We start from the raw sequence: 12,878 nt of genomic DNA on the forward strand, positions 1-12,878 counted from the left end.
ATGCAGAGTTCGCTTCCCTGGGAAAACAAAAGGCTAAATGCGTTCCTCGGGAGTGTTTTAATCCAAACCAGGATCTTTTTTCTTAATTTATCTAGTCATTTTGGTGCCTAAATTTAACCGTCGTCGCCGCATGATGCTCCCTTTTTGTCGCCTAAACTTAACCATAAATGACCGGCAGCTCACGGTGTCCTGTACCCGGCTCAAAGTCACCTCTTATCGGGGAAACTCAACTAGCAACTGCCGCTCGGCGTCACGGAGCCTTTTAGTCAATGGAGTAAAGTTCTGGTTACTGGGGAAATATCGCCATTCATTCTGTGAACTCTTCTTCAAAGGTTTCAACATTAGTAATGCAAAAACACCAAATTCCTATCTTATCTAAGTTATGTAACTTAAAAATAATCAGACAATGGCCTCTTTTTAGGTGGCATGAGTGAGAATGAGTCATCCTCGACATTAGTTGTGTTCTGCTTTCAGAATGATGAAGACAGTTCATAACATAAGATAGAAAACGGGAAGATTCTTTCTCTTGGAAAATGTCACGTTTTTCCCATATGATGTACAGATTGTTAGACATTCTATTATGAAATGGCTTGAAAATACTGCACATAGCTGCTGTAAATAGTGCATTGTCACCCCCTCCCCCCCTTCCTCCAGGTTTGGACTAATCCCCAAATGTTTACGTCTGGCCATGCCCCCGCAGCTAAATGTACTTAAAGTATCAAAGTAAAAGTACTGGTTCTCCCTGTGACTGACATTATACATGACAGTAATACCGCATCAGTTGGTTGAACTTTATACACAAATTCATATACAGACATATATATTAGACAATTACATTTACAATACAATTACAATTCATTTTGACCAGATAAGATCACAAGATAAACTGAGGGGCCTTGAATGCTTTTTGTGAAATATTGGATAAATTGACCTTTTTTGGCCTTGAGTAATTATTTAAATGAAACCATTGGAAAGTTCAGAAATGAAATTTGAAATTTCTCTTTGGTGGAAATGCTTACAACTTAAGCATGGGGGGGGGAGACATGCAGCAAAGGGCCACGGGTCAAAATCAAACCCGGGCCACTGCAGTAAGGACTGAGCCTTGGTACATGGGGCGCACACTCTACCAGGAGAGTTACCAGGACGCCCCTTATTGTAAAAAGTAACCAGTAACTACAGCTGTCAGATAGATGTATGTATAATATTTCCCTCTTAAATGAAGTGGAAGTTTAAAGTAGCATAACATGCAAATATTCAAGTACAGTACAAGTACTTCAAATCTAATACTTGAGTAAATATATGCATTTGCTACTACTAGTTTCCACCACTGTCAACCCCTCCCTCCCCTAATCTCTGCCCTCCTGACATCACCTCCTCACCTTTGAAGTTCTAAAAATTGGTTTCAGTTTAAGGAAAGGCCTTTTTAGGTTGCCTCCAGATTTTCTGTGGTGTAAAATGCTTCAAGATCGTGTCTGGCAAGGTTCCTGCCTCCAGGTGAGGTTTGGCCTTCATTCCTCTGTACTCTCCCTTTGCCTGCACTCCACCCCTGCAACAGGACCCTCCAGAAGGGGGGGGGGGGGGCATGAAGATGGAAACGGTGCCAGAAACGATACTTTAATAAAAGTTAATAAAAAAGAACTAAGTAGTTGCAACATTAAAGACTGGCTTATTAGTCAGGCCATATGGTCAAATTTAAATTATTTATTAATAAAGTAATAACTTATAACAATAATAATTTATGTCACCAGTAACTTGCTGTTAAACGGCAAAAACAAAAGGCTATTTTACAATAACTTTGAATGCATAATGCAGTTTCCCAGTTTCAAGTAAACACACCATTTAACACGCGCCTCTGTTGTTTTTCCGACACTATACACATTAGCACTTGGTCACTGCTATTAGTGACCAAGTGCTAGTTTGTGTCTTTAGCTGCAGACTGTTGAACGTCTCGTTGTTGGAATCCTCAACAGTGAAATACAGTTATACTTTACACTGTTTACCTGTTAGCATTTTAACCGTGTTAAAGCCAGTTACTAGCTAACAGTAGGCTAACGTTAGGTGTAGTCTTACCAATGTGACATACAGCGATGCTTCTGTTGACTCTAACATCCGTCTCGGAGCATCAGAGAGCAGCACAGACATTTAAGTAGCACCTAAATGAAGCGCCAAAATCTGCGATGCTATTGATGCGATGATGTCATTTTGTCGCCTAAACTTAACCATAAATGACCGGCAGCTCACGGTGTCCTGTACCCGGCTCAAAGTCACCTCTTATCGGGGAAACTCAACTAGCAACTGCCGCTCGGCGTCACAGAGCCTTTTAGTCGGCCTCTGTATCCGGCGTTCGCCTAGTTTCGTAGGATATCTTACGTATTGGTGTGCATACATTTTCGTATTTCATACAGGCCCGTTTATGAGAACAGGTCGATACAGAACATTGATGTTAAGAGAAATATAGAACATCCAGAACAACAGGAGGGTGAGGGTCGGGTTATGCTCAGTGCTAGCAAACTAAATTTAAGCTAACAAATGAACAAAGAGTGAATATTAAAGCAACACTAGAGAATTTTTCCCGCTTCGGTCCCCCTACAGGTTGGAAGCGGAATTGTCCGTTACATTACATAATGCAAGTTAGCTGAGCTGTAGTTCGAATGAGATGAGACATTACGACAGCGGTAATGGACAATTCTGCTTCCAACCTGTTAGGGGACCGAAGCGGGAAAAATTATTTTAAGTGGTCAAATTTACACCGATAATGCTTGGCAAAAATGTACTTTGAGTGTTTACTTTCGGCTCATAAATGAATGAATCTAAACCCACCACTGGTAGACTGTTCTTCTCAGGGTGGAGCAGCACTTGCAAAAAAATTTAAAAATAAATATATACAACGGAAGCTATTAAGCCACTGTTTTTCTGCAGAAATCCCCTACATAGTGTTTTCTGTGTTACTTACTATGTCCTTTTTAAACCATAACATCCATTATAAGTTGTCCCTAGTTGGTCAACTGTCTCAATGAAGAACATGTCTTTGTGCTTCTTTATCACAAAGAAAGGTTGGAGTTCAAGAAAACACAAAGGTGTTCTCGCACTTAAAGGTAATGAACATTTTTAACATTAGCCCCCGCATTACATTTCCTCTTTGACCCTGTGTTGAATAAGCTTAATTGCCTCACCAGATTGTGTGTGTGCAAGTTAGATGAGAGATAATGAGGATAAAGTATGGGGTATGAAAATGCACTTGTTTCTTCAGGGGCATAATGTTTATTTACAGATTCAGATTGATGAAGAAAGAAAGAAAGAAAGAAAGAAGAAAAAACTTGCTTGGAAATGAGTGTTACTGCGTAGCTGGCTGCTGCGCCTTGATACGCCTGTTTGTATGGGAAAAGTGTGGATTACTTTTATGTTTTTACTAGCTGAATTCAGACAAAGGCAGGAAAGGCTGCGCTCTCACAGTGAAGTCATGAGAAAGAAAAAGGAGAAGAAAATGCCCCTGAGGTTAGCGCCGGGATTCTTATGGCTTCAATCATGCACACCATAATTGGTTCAAAACTGAAGAGCAATCATTTTACACTTGCAGTCAAATGTGTCTTTGAACATGAAGGCGTGTGCTGACGCGAGTGCATTCCCTTCTGTCTGTTTGCTCTCTGTGTGTTATGCAAACTGTGTGGAAAGTCCCCTGGCTCAAAATAACACAATTCTTGAACACGGTGTCATTAAGCTCGCCTGATACCAGGTAAGGTCTTAGCTCTGCCTTTCCACAGGTGAGTCAAAATAATCAGACAATGCACCGTTGCTGTGCTTTATTTCTTCTGTATATGTACGTGTATAAATATGTACATATGTGAGTACATGTGGCCTCTATATATTTACCTAATTGCATTATGTGTACAGACATATTTGAGTGAACAAATAATTCCCACCGTTATACTTACAAACTCTATGTGGGACCTGGGGTTGGGGTGAAAATGCAAAAATGATTGAAATGAGCCCTTATCAATCAATAAAAACATCATCAAAAAATAAAATGAAAAAATAATCAGACAATGCAACAGCTGTCCCATTTCGGAATCGCCCCACACATAAAAAGCACAAGCATTTTACAGTTTTTTTTTCTTTCCTTTTATTCAGCTATTCGTGGTCATAAGCGTGTCATCACAATCAGCGTTGAGGCTGCCTGGTTGGCCGCCTGGTGTTTCCTCCTCCACCTGACAACTCCTCTCTTTCCACTCCAGCGTCGCTGAATGTTATCTGCACAGCTGTGTGAGCCTACGTCCCCGTCCCGTCCTCCATGCGTGAAGCTTGTGTACCTGAACAATAGCATCTTGTTATCTGTCCTACACTCCTTTTTATTGAAAGGGCTTACCTCATTTTCAATTAATTACACCAAAACAGTGATTTTAGCCAAAAGATGGGCTCCCCCCAGAGGCTCTGGAGCCACTTAAACCGCTCTTTAATCTCGCTTATGAAAAGGGAACAATGAAGCTGTTGTGCTGGGGAGAAAAAAAAACAGCATTTAAAATGACACAGAGACAATATGCGAGCAGTCTTGCATTTAATCGTACAAATATCTAAAATCTTGAATAAACGTACTATGAGTCTTTGTTGTGATAAAAGCAATAATGCAGTGTGTGACTGGATGAGTGTGTGATTTGTGAGTGTGTGGTTGTATTTAAACTACCTCCTTATCCTCAACAGGGGTGTAAGCATTGTCCTTAATTCTTGTAACAGGAACTTTTCCTTTTCAACAATTTAGTTCCCTCCACTTTGGCCTTCTTTACACCCAAGGTCAAGAATAGGATCAAGACCAGCATGCCCTTCCGCAGGCTATAAAGTCCAGAATTCCCACATTTGATTCTGGTATTTGAAGTAGCAGGTTGTAAACGACAGCAGCTTCCACGCGAATAAAAAAAAACTAAAACTAGAGAACAAAGTTTGAATCTGAAGAGACGTGTGCGGAACTACCTCTCAGTGTTAATTTAAGTCGTTCCGTGTTAAAATGAAAATGCTAGTGTTCCTGATAATTGACACCCATCAAAGTGAACTCCGTTTTGAACAGCTGCCAGCTCTCACAGCTTTCTGAGCAGATAAACATGTCTCCAATCAACGCTTGGCAACTCCGCACTGACAACTCTGGATTTTATTAACACCTCAAAAAGTAGCTGTGTTTGACTAGACACTTTTTTAATATTAAAAAAAAAACTGAATTCAACTTCTCCACTCCACAACTCTCCAGTGTGCCAGTCATTACAGATTCATGATGTGCAGTCAAAGCATTGTTCTAACCCACAGAACTGCATGTTAATCCTACATTGTGTAATGTTTTGAGTTTATTCTTAGCAAAAAACCCTATTTGTTCTTTCACAAATACGTGCTCATTCATGTGTAATTATTTCCACCAACTAATCAAAGTATTCTCGTAAGTGTAGAATCGGATATTTAGAATCATTCAGAATACATACGAGCGAGTGTTGCGCCTCCATCTTTAAAATACGTTTTCCAAAGAGGGACATACCTCTGCCTTTTGCGCCTTTACACTCAGTGGCACTGTGACGAATGCCAGGGAAGCGAAAAAGAGAATTAAAATGACAACGCGACAAGCAAAGCAACTAGACCAAAGGGACGCCAAAGTCGCCTGCTTTCTTCTTGACAGGTAACTTAGCCTATTTGTGTAAATTCAAAGCTTTATAGTTGCTTGGCAGAATTTCCAGCGGCACCGGAGCAATCCCGGAAGTGGAACGTCATAGATATAAACTACCAAATATGTCACCTAAATTATTTCAAATTGATGAAAAGTTCTAGCCATCTTTGAGTTTGAATATTTACCTCATTGTAAATGTCATATAGCTTCAATGAAGAACTGGAAAAAGCTGATCCACAATATACATGATACTGTATGACAGTGAACGTGGCATGAGATGGTTTTGACATACTTAAACAAAAGGAGAAAACTGCATGTTTAAAAAAATTACATATTTTAATATATTTATTATTCCAGATGGGGAACTTGGAAGAGACATATTTTAAAAGTAATAGTCAAAGTTGGGCAATATATCCTCACTTTTATTACCATATATGATATATATATATATAATATAAGTTCCAAAAGCGATACACATCTTTCAACTCCACACCGCTACTTTGTAAATGAGGCCTTCTGTTAAAAATCTGACATCCCTAGCTCATAACCCCGATGACATCACCATGACATCATAATAAGGGTTATTTTGTGAGACTTGACAAAGCCAGCAGAAGACAATTTGTTTTCACAGTCTGTGTAGCTCTCGTCACGACAACACAGACACAGGTTGGTTCTTTGATACGGGCATTTATTGTTTTGCTCTTCTGCAACACCAAAGCACTTTTCCTCTTCGGTCCCCCTACAGGTTGGAAGAGGAATTGTCCTTTACCGTTTTCATTCAAACTACAGATCCGCTACCCAATCTGGCAAACTTGCATAGCGCGGTTTTAGCCGATAGAGGGCCGCAAAGCGAATGCAGAAGAGCCGTTCACCCTGTTACGAGTTGATGAACCACTGAAATGATTTTGGAAACATTATTTTAAGGTACAAAAGAATCTTTGGTGTTGCTTTCATGCAGCCATGTCACGCCATGAGAACTAGATGTGAATGGACATAGTAAGCACGTCAAATAAATTATATGTTACCGAAGAAAATAAAAATAAAAATTACGCTTAGCGCGAATATAAATAAAGCAACACATCCATTCCGACATACCCCAACTCCGACATTGACGTCTAATTGTCGGAGTGGTGGCACTTTCATTGTTTTCAAACGTCCCACCACTCCGACAATTTTTGTTTCCATTAGGGTTAGGGTTAGGGTTAGGGGTTAGGGTTAGGGAATAGCAGCATAACGGAATAGCGGCATGTAGGAATGGCGGCATGTCTGAGTGGCGGCATGTTAGACTGGCAGCATGTAACCAGATAAAATACCTTGTTGGCTGCTTGTCCTGAAAAGAGGTTCTTAATTCCTTTGAAAATCCTTTACTGTTCGCCTTGGCCTTTGACAACAGTGTAACTCCAACCTAATTAGCAGAGCGCCGTAACATGTGCTCACGTTAGATTTCCCTTGGTCCATTAACAAATTCCGCAGCAGTGGAAACCACAACAGAGAACTTTAAACAAAAAAACACAATAAACTGAAATCTTTAACTATTACATCACATTCATTTTAACCTATACATTAAACCCATGTCCGTTTATTTACTGTATGAGATTAACTATAAATTTTGCGTTAATTATGCGTCATAAACAGCACATTTAACAGCACTTACAGGCTGTATACAACTCCTCATGATAACTAAAGTCATCTTATTGTGTAAAATTGCTGGACTCTCCCTTTAATTTAATTTATGTATTCATAATCATGTTTCTGCACAGAAAGCCTGAAAAATAAATCTGTTTAACTACAGTATTGCACACATTTTTCTGGGTGTTGACTCGTGGCCATTTATGAGACATGATATTTGTGTGGTGACTATTCTCCTTAAAGCTCTATAATGAAGTTAGCCTTCAGTCACACCTATATTTGCATACATCAAGCCGAGCGCTGACCAAAATATTCTGATCCAGGAAATGGTCTTATGTCATGGAATATATGTCATACACTTCATGCTTCTAGTATGTGGAATAATGTTAATTCCAGCGAGTTCTTAAAAGGCTGACCTCCACTGGGATGTAAATGTTCTAATAACAATAAGATATTGCTATGACTAAATGTCCAATTTCTGTCTATGTAAGCAATGTGATTATGGATATTTAAATTGAATCAACCGCTCCAAAGCACCCCACAGGTCCTGACCAGTGGTGGAATGTAACTAAGTACATTTACTCAAGTACTGTACTTAAGTCCAAATGTTGAGGTACTTGTACTTTACTTGAGTATTTTCTTTTCATGCCACTTTATACTTCTACTCCGTTACATTTCAGAGAGAAATACTGTACTTTTTACTCCACTACATTCATATGTTACAGCTTTAGTTACTAGTTACTTTAGTTACTCCACTACATTCATCTGTTACAGCTTTAGTTACTTGTTACTTTACATGTCAAGATTTCTGCACACAAAACATAAAGTAAACTAGCCAACAATCTAACGGCCTAATCTAAGTCCAGCTGAGATGATGAGACCATTAAACACACAACTAGTTGGATCCTTTACTCTTTCTACAATGGGAGGAGAATTCTGCTTTGAGTACTATTACCTTTAAAACTTTAGTACATTTTCGTGATGATACTTTACATACTTTTACTTTACAGTTTTTTTTGATTGCTTAAGCACGATTTTCAAAACAGGGCCCGTGTTTTCAAAACACTACACACAATTAGCACAACCACACACCCAATTAGCAAAACACTACAGATCCTTTGCATAATTAAACACTGTAAAAACTATACACTTGTTTAAAAACCACACTTTGTTACCATATGAAACACATACATTTCACATTACTATACTCTGTTGGCACGAGTTACACTCTTCTGTGATAAACCTAAAACACTTTTAGCACTTCTACTTCCCCATGATTAGAGTAGGCTACCATCAACAAAGTACAAATATAACGTAAATTCACCAAACACTACACAAGACCAATGTTGCAGACTGAAGAAACTCATTTATTTCTCGACACGCCCAAAATGTTGACATGGAGATTCATGATACTGTAACAAAATGTCACTTTACATATTGTACTGTAAGTTTACTGTAAAAAAAACAAACACAACAAAACTAGACATTGTCTCTTGGCCTAGCTGGATCTGGCCAGAGAATTTCATCAACATCGCAGGCAATGTTGTCATTAGCAAAACACCTTGGAAAGAAAGGTCTTGAATGACGAATCCATCTTTGCATTGCTGCTACCTCCATCTGGTCCCAGGCCTCCTCCATGGCTTGGATGAGGGCTACCTCAGCCTGGAGACGGAGATCATATACCTTCCACCGCTATGCCGAGAAAAACTCTTCTATAGGGTTGAGGAATGGAGAGTATGGTGGAAGATATAGGACGGTGAAATGTGGATGTTGCTGAAACCAGTTCTGAGACAACAATGTATTGCATATGATCGATTTGATTTGCTGCGGTTATGTTGTGCAATTGGTCCAAGAACGTAAGTATGAGTGCTGTGTTGTAAGGGCCCATATGGGCATGGTGGTGGAGGACCCCATTCTGTGTAATGGCTGCACAGAGTGTGATATTACCCCCACGTTGCCCTGGGACATCGACTATAGCCCTGTGGCCAATGATGTTTCTTCCCCTCCTTCGTGCTCTCGTCAGGTTGACCCCAGCCTCATCTACGTAAATGAACTCATGCTGGATCTCCTCTCCATCCATTCGTAAAACTCTCTGAAGAACAGTGTCAGGCAAAATTGTGTAGTTCAGTGTAGATGTAGTATACATATTACAGTACAGTAAAAGATTATGAGACAGTATGCAAGATCACACTGCTAAAGTGAATACATACCTCTGCATAATCATGCCGCAGTCGTTTCACCATTTCGGAAATGCGCTCGAAAGGCACTCGATAAATTTGCTTCATTTGAATATGTTTTTTTTAGGATGCGTGCCAGTGTTGATGTTGAGACCTGATGGATATCGTTGAAACTGGCGTGGTCATTGACAATGTTAGTTTGGAGCTGATTGAGTGTTATTGCATTGTTGGCCAAAACCATGTTTCCTGTCTCCCTCTCTTGCTGTTCTGTGAACATAGGAGGCCTTCCCCCTTGTCGTTCCTGACCCTCAATCCTATGTAGAAAAAAAAAATACATATACAATAGTACAGTAATTTCACAGGAAAAGGTAACAGAAGTGCTGATAGTGCATAGAATACAGTACTGTAAGCAGTTACTGAAACCGTGCAGATGATATGATGATATTTTTACAATACCTATTTTCCAGTCGAAATGTTCTTATCACACTTGCCACTGTGTATCGGCTTAGATTTGGCGGTACTCGCAGTCCAGCCTCCCTCAGCGTCAGGCCGTGGTTGACAACGTGGTCAACCAGTGTTGCGCAGGATCTCATTTGTCAGATTCGGTCCTCTTTGAGCACCTTCTTGTCTTCCTCTTCCTCTTCCTCTTCCTCTTCCTCTACCTCTACCTCTACCTCCAGCATGGCCTCCATCTCTTCCTCTTCCTCTGTTGATTCCTCTTCCTCCCCTTCTTCCTCCCCTTCTTCCTCCTCCTTGTCCTCCTCCTCGTTCTCCTCGTTCTCCTCCCCGTCTTACTCTTTCTCTGACTCTTTCCATTGTGCTTGTTAGCTCACCTGGTGCGGCCCTTTGCTGCATGTCATTCCCTCCTCTCTCTCCCCTTTAAAGTCTAAGCTGTCCTATCCAAATAAAGGCCTAAAATGCCCAAAAACATAATCTTACAAAAGAAAAAGGATCTCCAATTATCTAGGGAGGTCCCGGGACATGTATGAGTGTATTTAAAAAAAGCAACATAAAACATTGAAAAATTGTAGAAAAAAAACTTGAAAGGGGGACAAATGTCGGAAAAAGTGCCAAAGGCTTCAAAAATGAAATAAAAAGGTGACAAAAACGTCGGAAAATAAAAGTGTCCAAAAAGAACCTCGGAAAAGGAGAGAAAAACTCCCAAAAAATTGCCAAGAAAACCCTCGGAAAAATGCGGCAAACACGTCAAACAAATGGGCTAAAACATTAAAAAGGAACAAAAACTTCAGAAAAAGCCCAGCTTCAATTATTGGGGGGGTTGTCCCCGCTGTAAATTAAAGCTATAATGAGTATTTTCTGCCTCCTAATCGGTTCAGGCAGCTTATAGGCACCGGCACCGTTTTAAAAGTATCGCTTTAGCACCGGTATCGGAAAAAACCCAAACCATACCCAACCCTAGCTGGGACCATATGCTTTTGTCCCTATTTGATTCTTTCACAATACATTTCTGTATAAACAGAAAATATTTAGGTGAATCTTCGGTAAAAAAACAAACCTATAATGTAAGTATTGATTTATTTTTTCCTCACTGCTGGCTGAGTTCACCCCTCTTCCTCCATATTTTATCAGGTCACTCCACAGTCCTCCGCTCTCAGTCCTCCCGAGTGTTTTAATGTTCCCGTCCATCAGAAGACATTTCACAGGTAACAGCACTCCCATCACACCGACTGTCATTATGATTTGACAAGTTACTGACTTACTCTTCATTAACCTCAATTGAAGCCAATGATCAGTCATGCCCTTACCCCACTATGTGCATTCGGTGAATTAATTAGTCCTGCTAGAGCCTGATGTGTATACATGTGGGGGGCCTATTCATAGAAAATACATCTCCATAGATTTGGAACATATTAACTCACCTAATCTCCACAGGTATCAAAGTTATTTCCCGTGTGTTTCTGGTTAAGTGTTTTTGTACTAATCTGCCTGTCGTCCTCTTCATTACATGTCGCCCTGACCTAGTAAAACTTTTCCATAATAAAATATACACTACATGTCCTGTGTATCACTGTTTGATCAATTTTGGGATTTACAATAATCATATTTTGGTAGGCGATAAGCCTAAAAGGAATAATGATGCCAAAAATTCATCATTGTTAAATTTGACAATTTTTATGTGTCAAGCCAGGCGGGTAATCACACACAGGAAGGCCACAGTGCAGCCGGATATTTTACAAAAATAAAACTAATTTCAAAATAAAACACCCAGGTTTGTGGTGATCTTGACTTCTCAGTTGTGTCTACAGCGGGACACGGAGAGAGAGACCGACGGACGGACAGAGAGAGTGACTGATACTTACACTCACACACACATGGAGAGAGAGAGAGAGAGAGAGAGAGAGCCGAGAGAAGAAGGATCGCTTTGTGACCGGTGCGGGAAAATGCGCATCCGGTATGAATGACCAGGTGCGTCACGACTCTAGGCTTCGCGGCGCTTCAGCGTGCAGTGTGTTTTCGCTGTTAGGGTGCTGACACATCAGGCAGCAAACCAGTGGAGGCAAAGGGCAACCTTTGCACCTCCTTACGTCTCCTGTGTCTCGGTCAAAAAGTTGCACTTGAACACACCGCAAAGACTACAGCTGACAGCCAGTCTATATCGATGAGGTTACCTTCCTCTTTCTTTTCAACTTTTGAACGTACCCATGTTCCACCAAAACAAGTGTCTACCTGAGGCTACTTAGCAGAGGCACCGTGGCTCCGTCAGGGGCTTAGCGCCGCCCAAGACGATTGTGATTGGTTTAAGGAAATGCCAATAAACCAGAGCACGTTTTCCTCCCATCCCTAAATGCTGTGTGGACAGTGCCAGACCCTCCTCCGCAGTGCTGTGGAGGAAGGTCTGGAATGCAAGACAAGTCGACAGCCAACTAGCATGTTTATTCTGCGACTGCTTGAGAGGAAATAACTCTCCATACTAAACATTGGAATAGTTCTCACTAAAATACCTCTTTGTATTTTAAAAAGTAACATTCTAACGTGATTTTAGGCCAGTGATGACAACTATCATGTGATTGATCAGATGAGATGAACATGGAAAATGGGAAATTATATGTGTGTGCCCTCTTGACTTTAGCCATTTGCTTGCTTTCCTCACTTCTGTTTTTTTCTTCTTGTGCACTAATTCGCTTAGCTCAACAGCCAATCAAAGTGATTCCTCTCCCAGACGTCTCAAATGCCGATTCAACATGGTGAATCAGCCACAAATACATAGCAGAGATGGCGAACACACCGCAAAAACCAGGGCGACTGGCGCTCGTCTTCGGCCCAACTTTGACCGACGGCTGACGATCATCCTAGTGTGTCATCACATTTAGTTTAGCCTGTTAGCATGCTAACATTTGCTAGCTAGCACTAAATACAAAGAACAGCAGAGACTGATGGGAACGTCATTAGTTTTGCAGGTGTTTGATCAGGAA

Source organism: Perca flavescens, chromosome 11 (assembly GCF_004354835.1).
Source record: "Perca flavescens isolate YP-PL-M2 chromosome 11, PFLA_1.0, whole genome shotgun sequence".
Classification (NCBI taxonomy): Eukaryota; Metazoa; Chordata; class Actinopteri; order Perciformes; family Percidae; genus Perca; species Perca flavescens.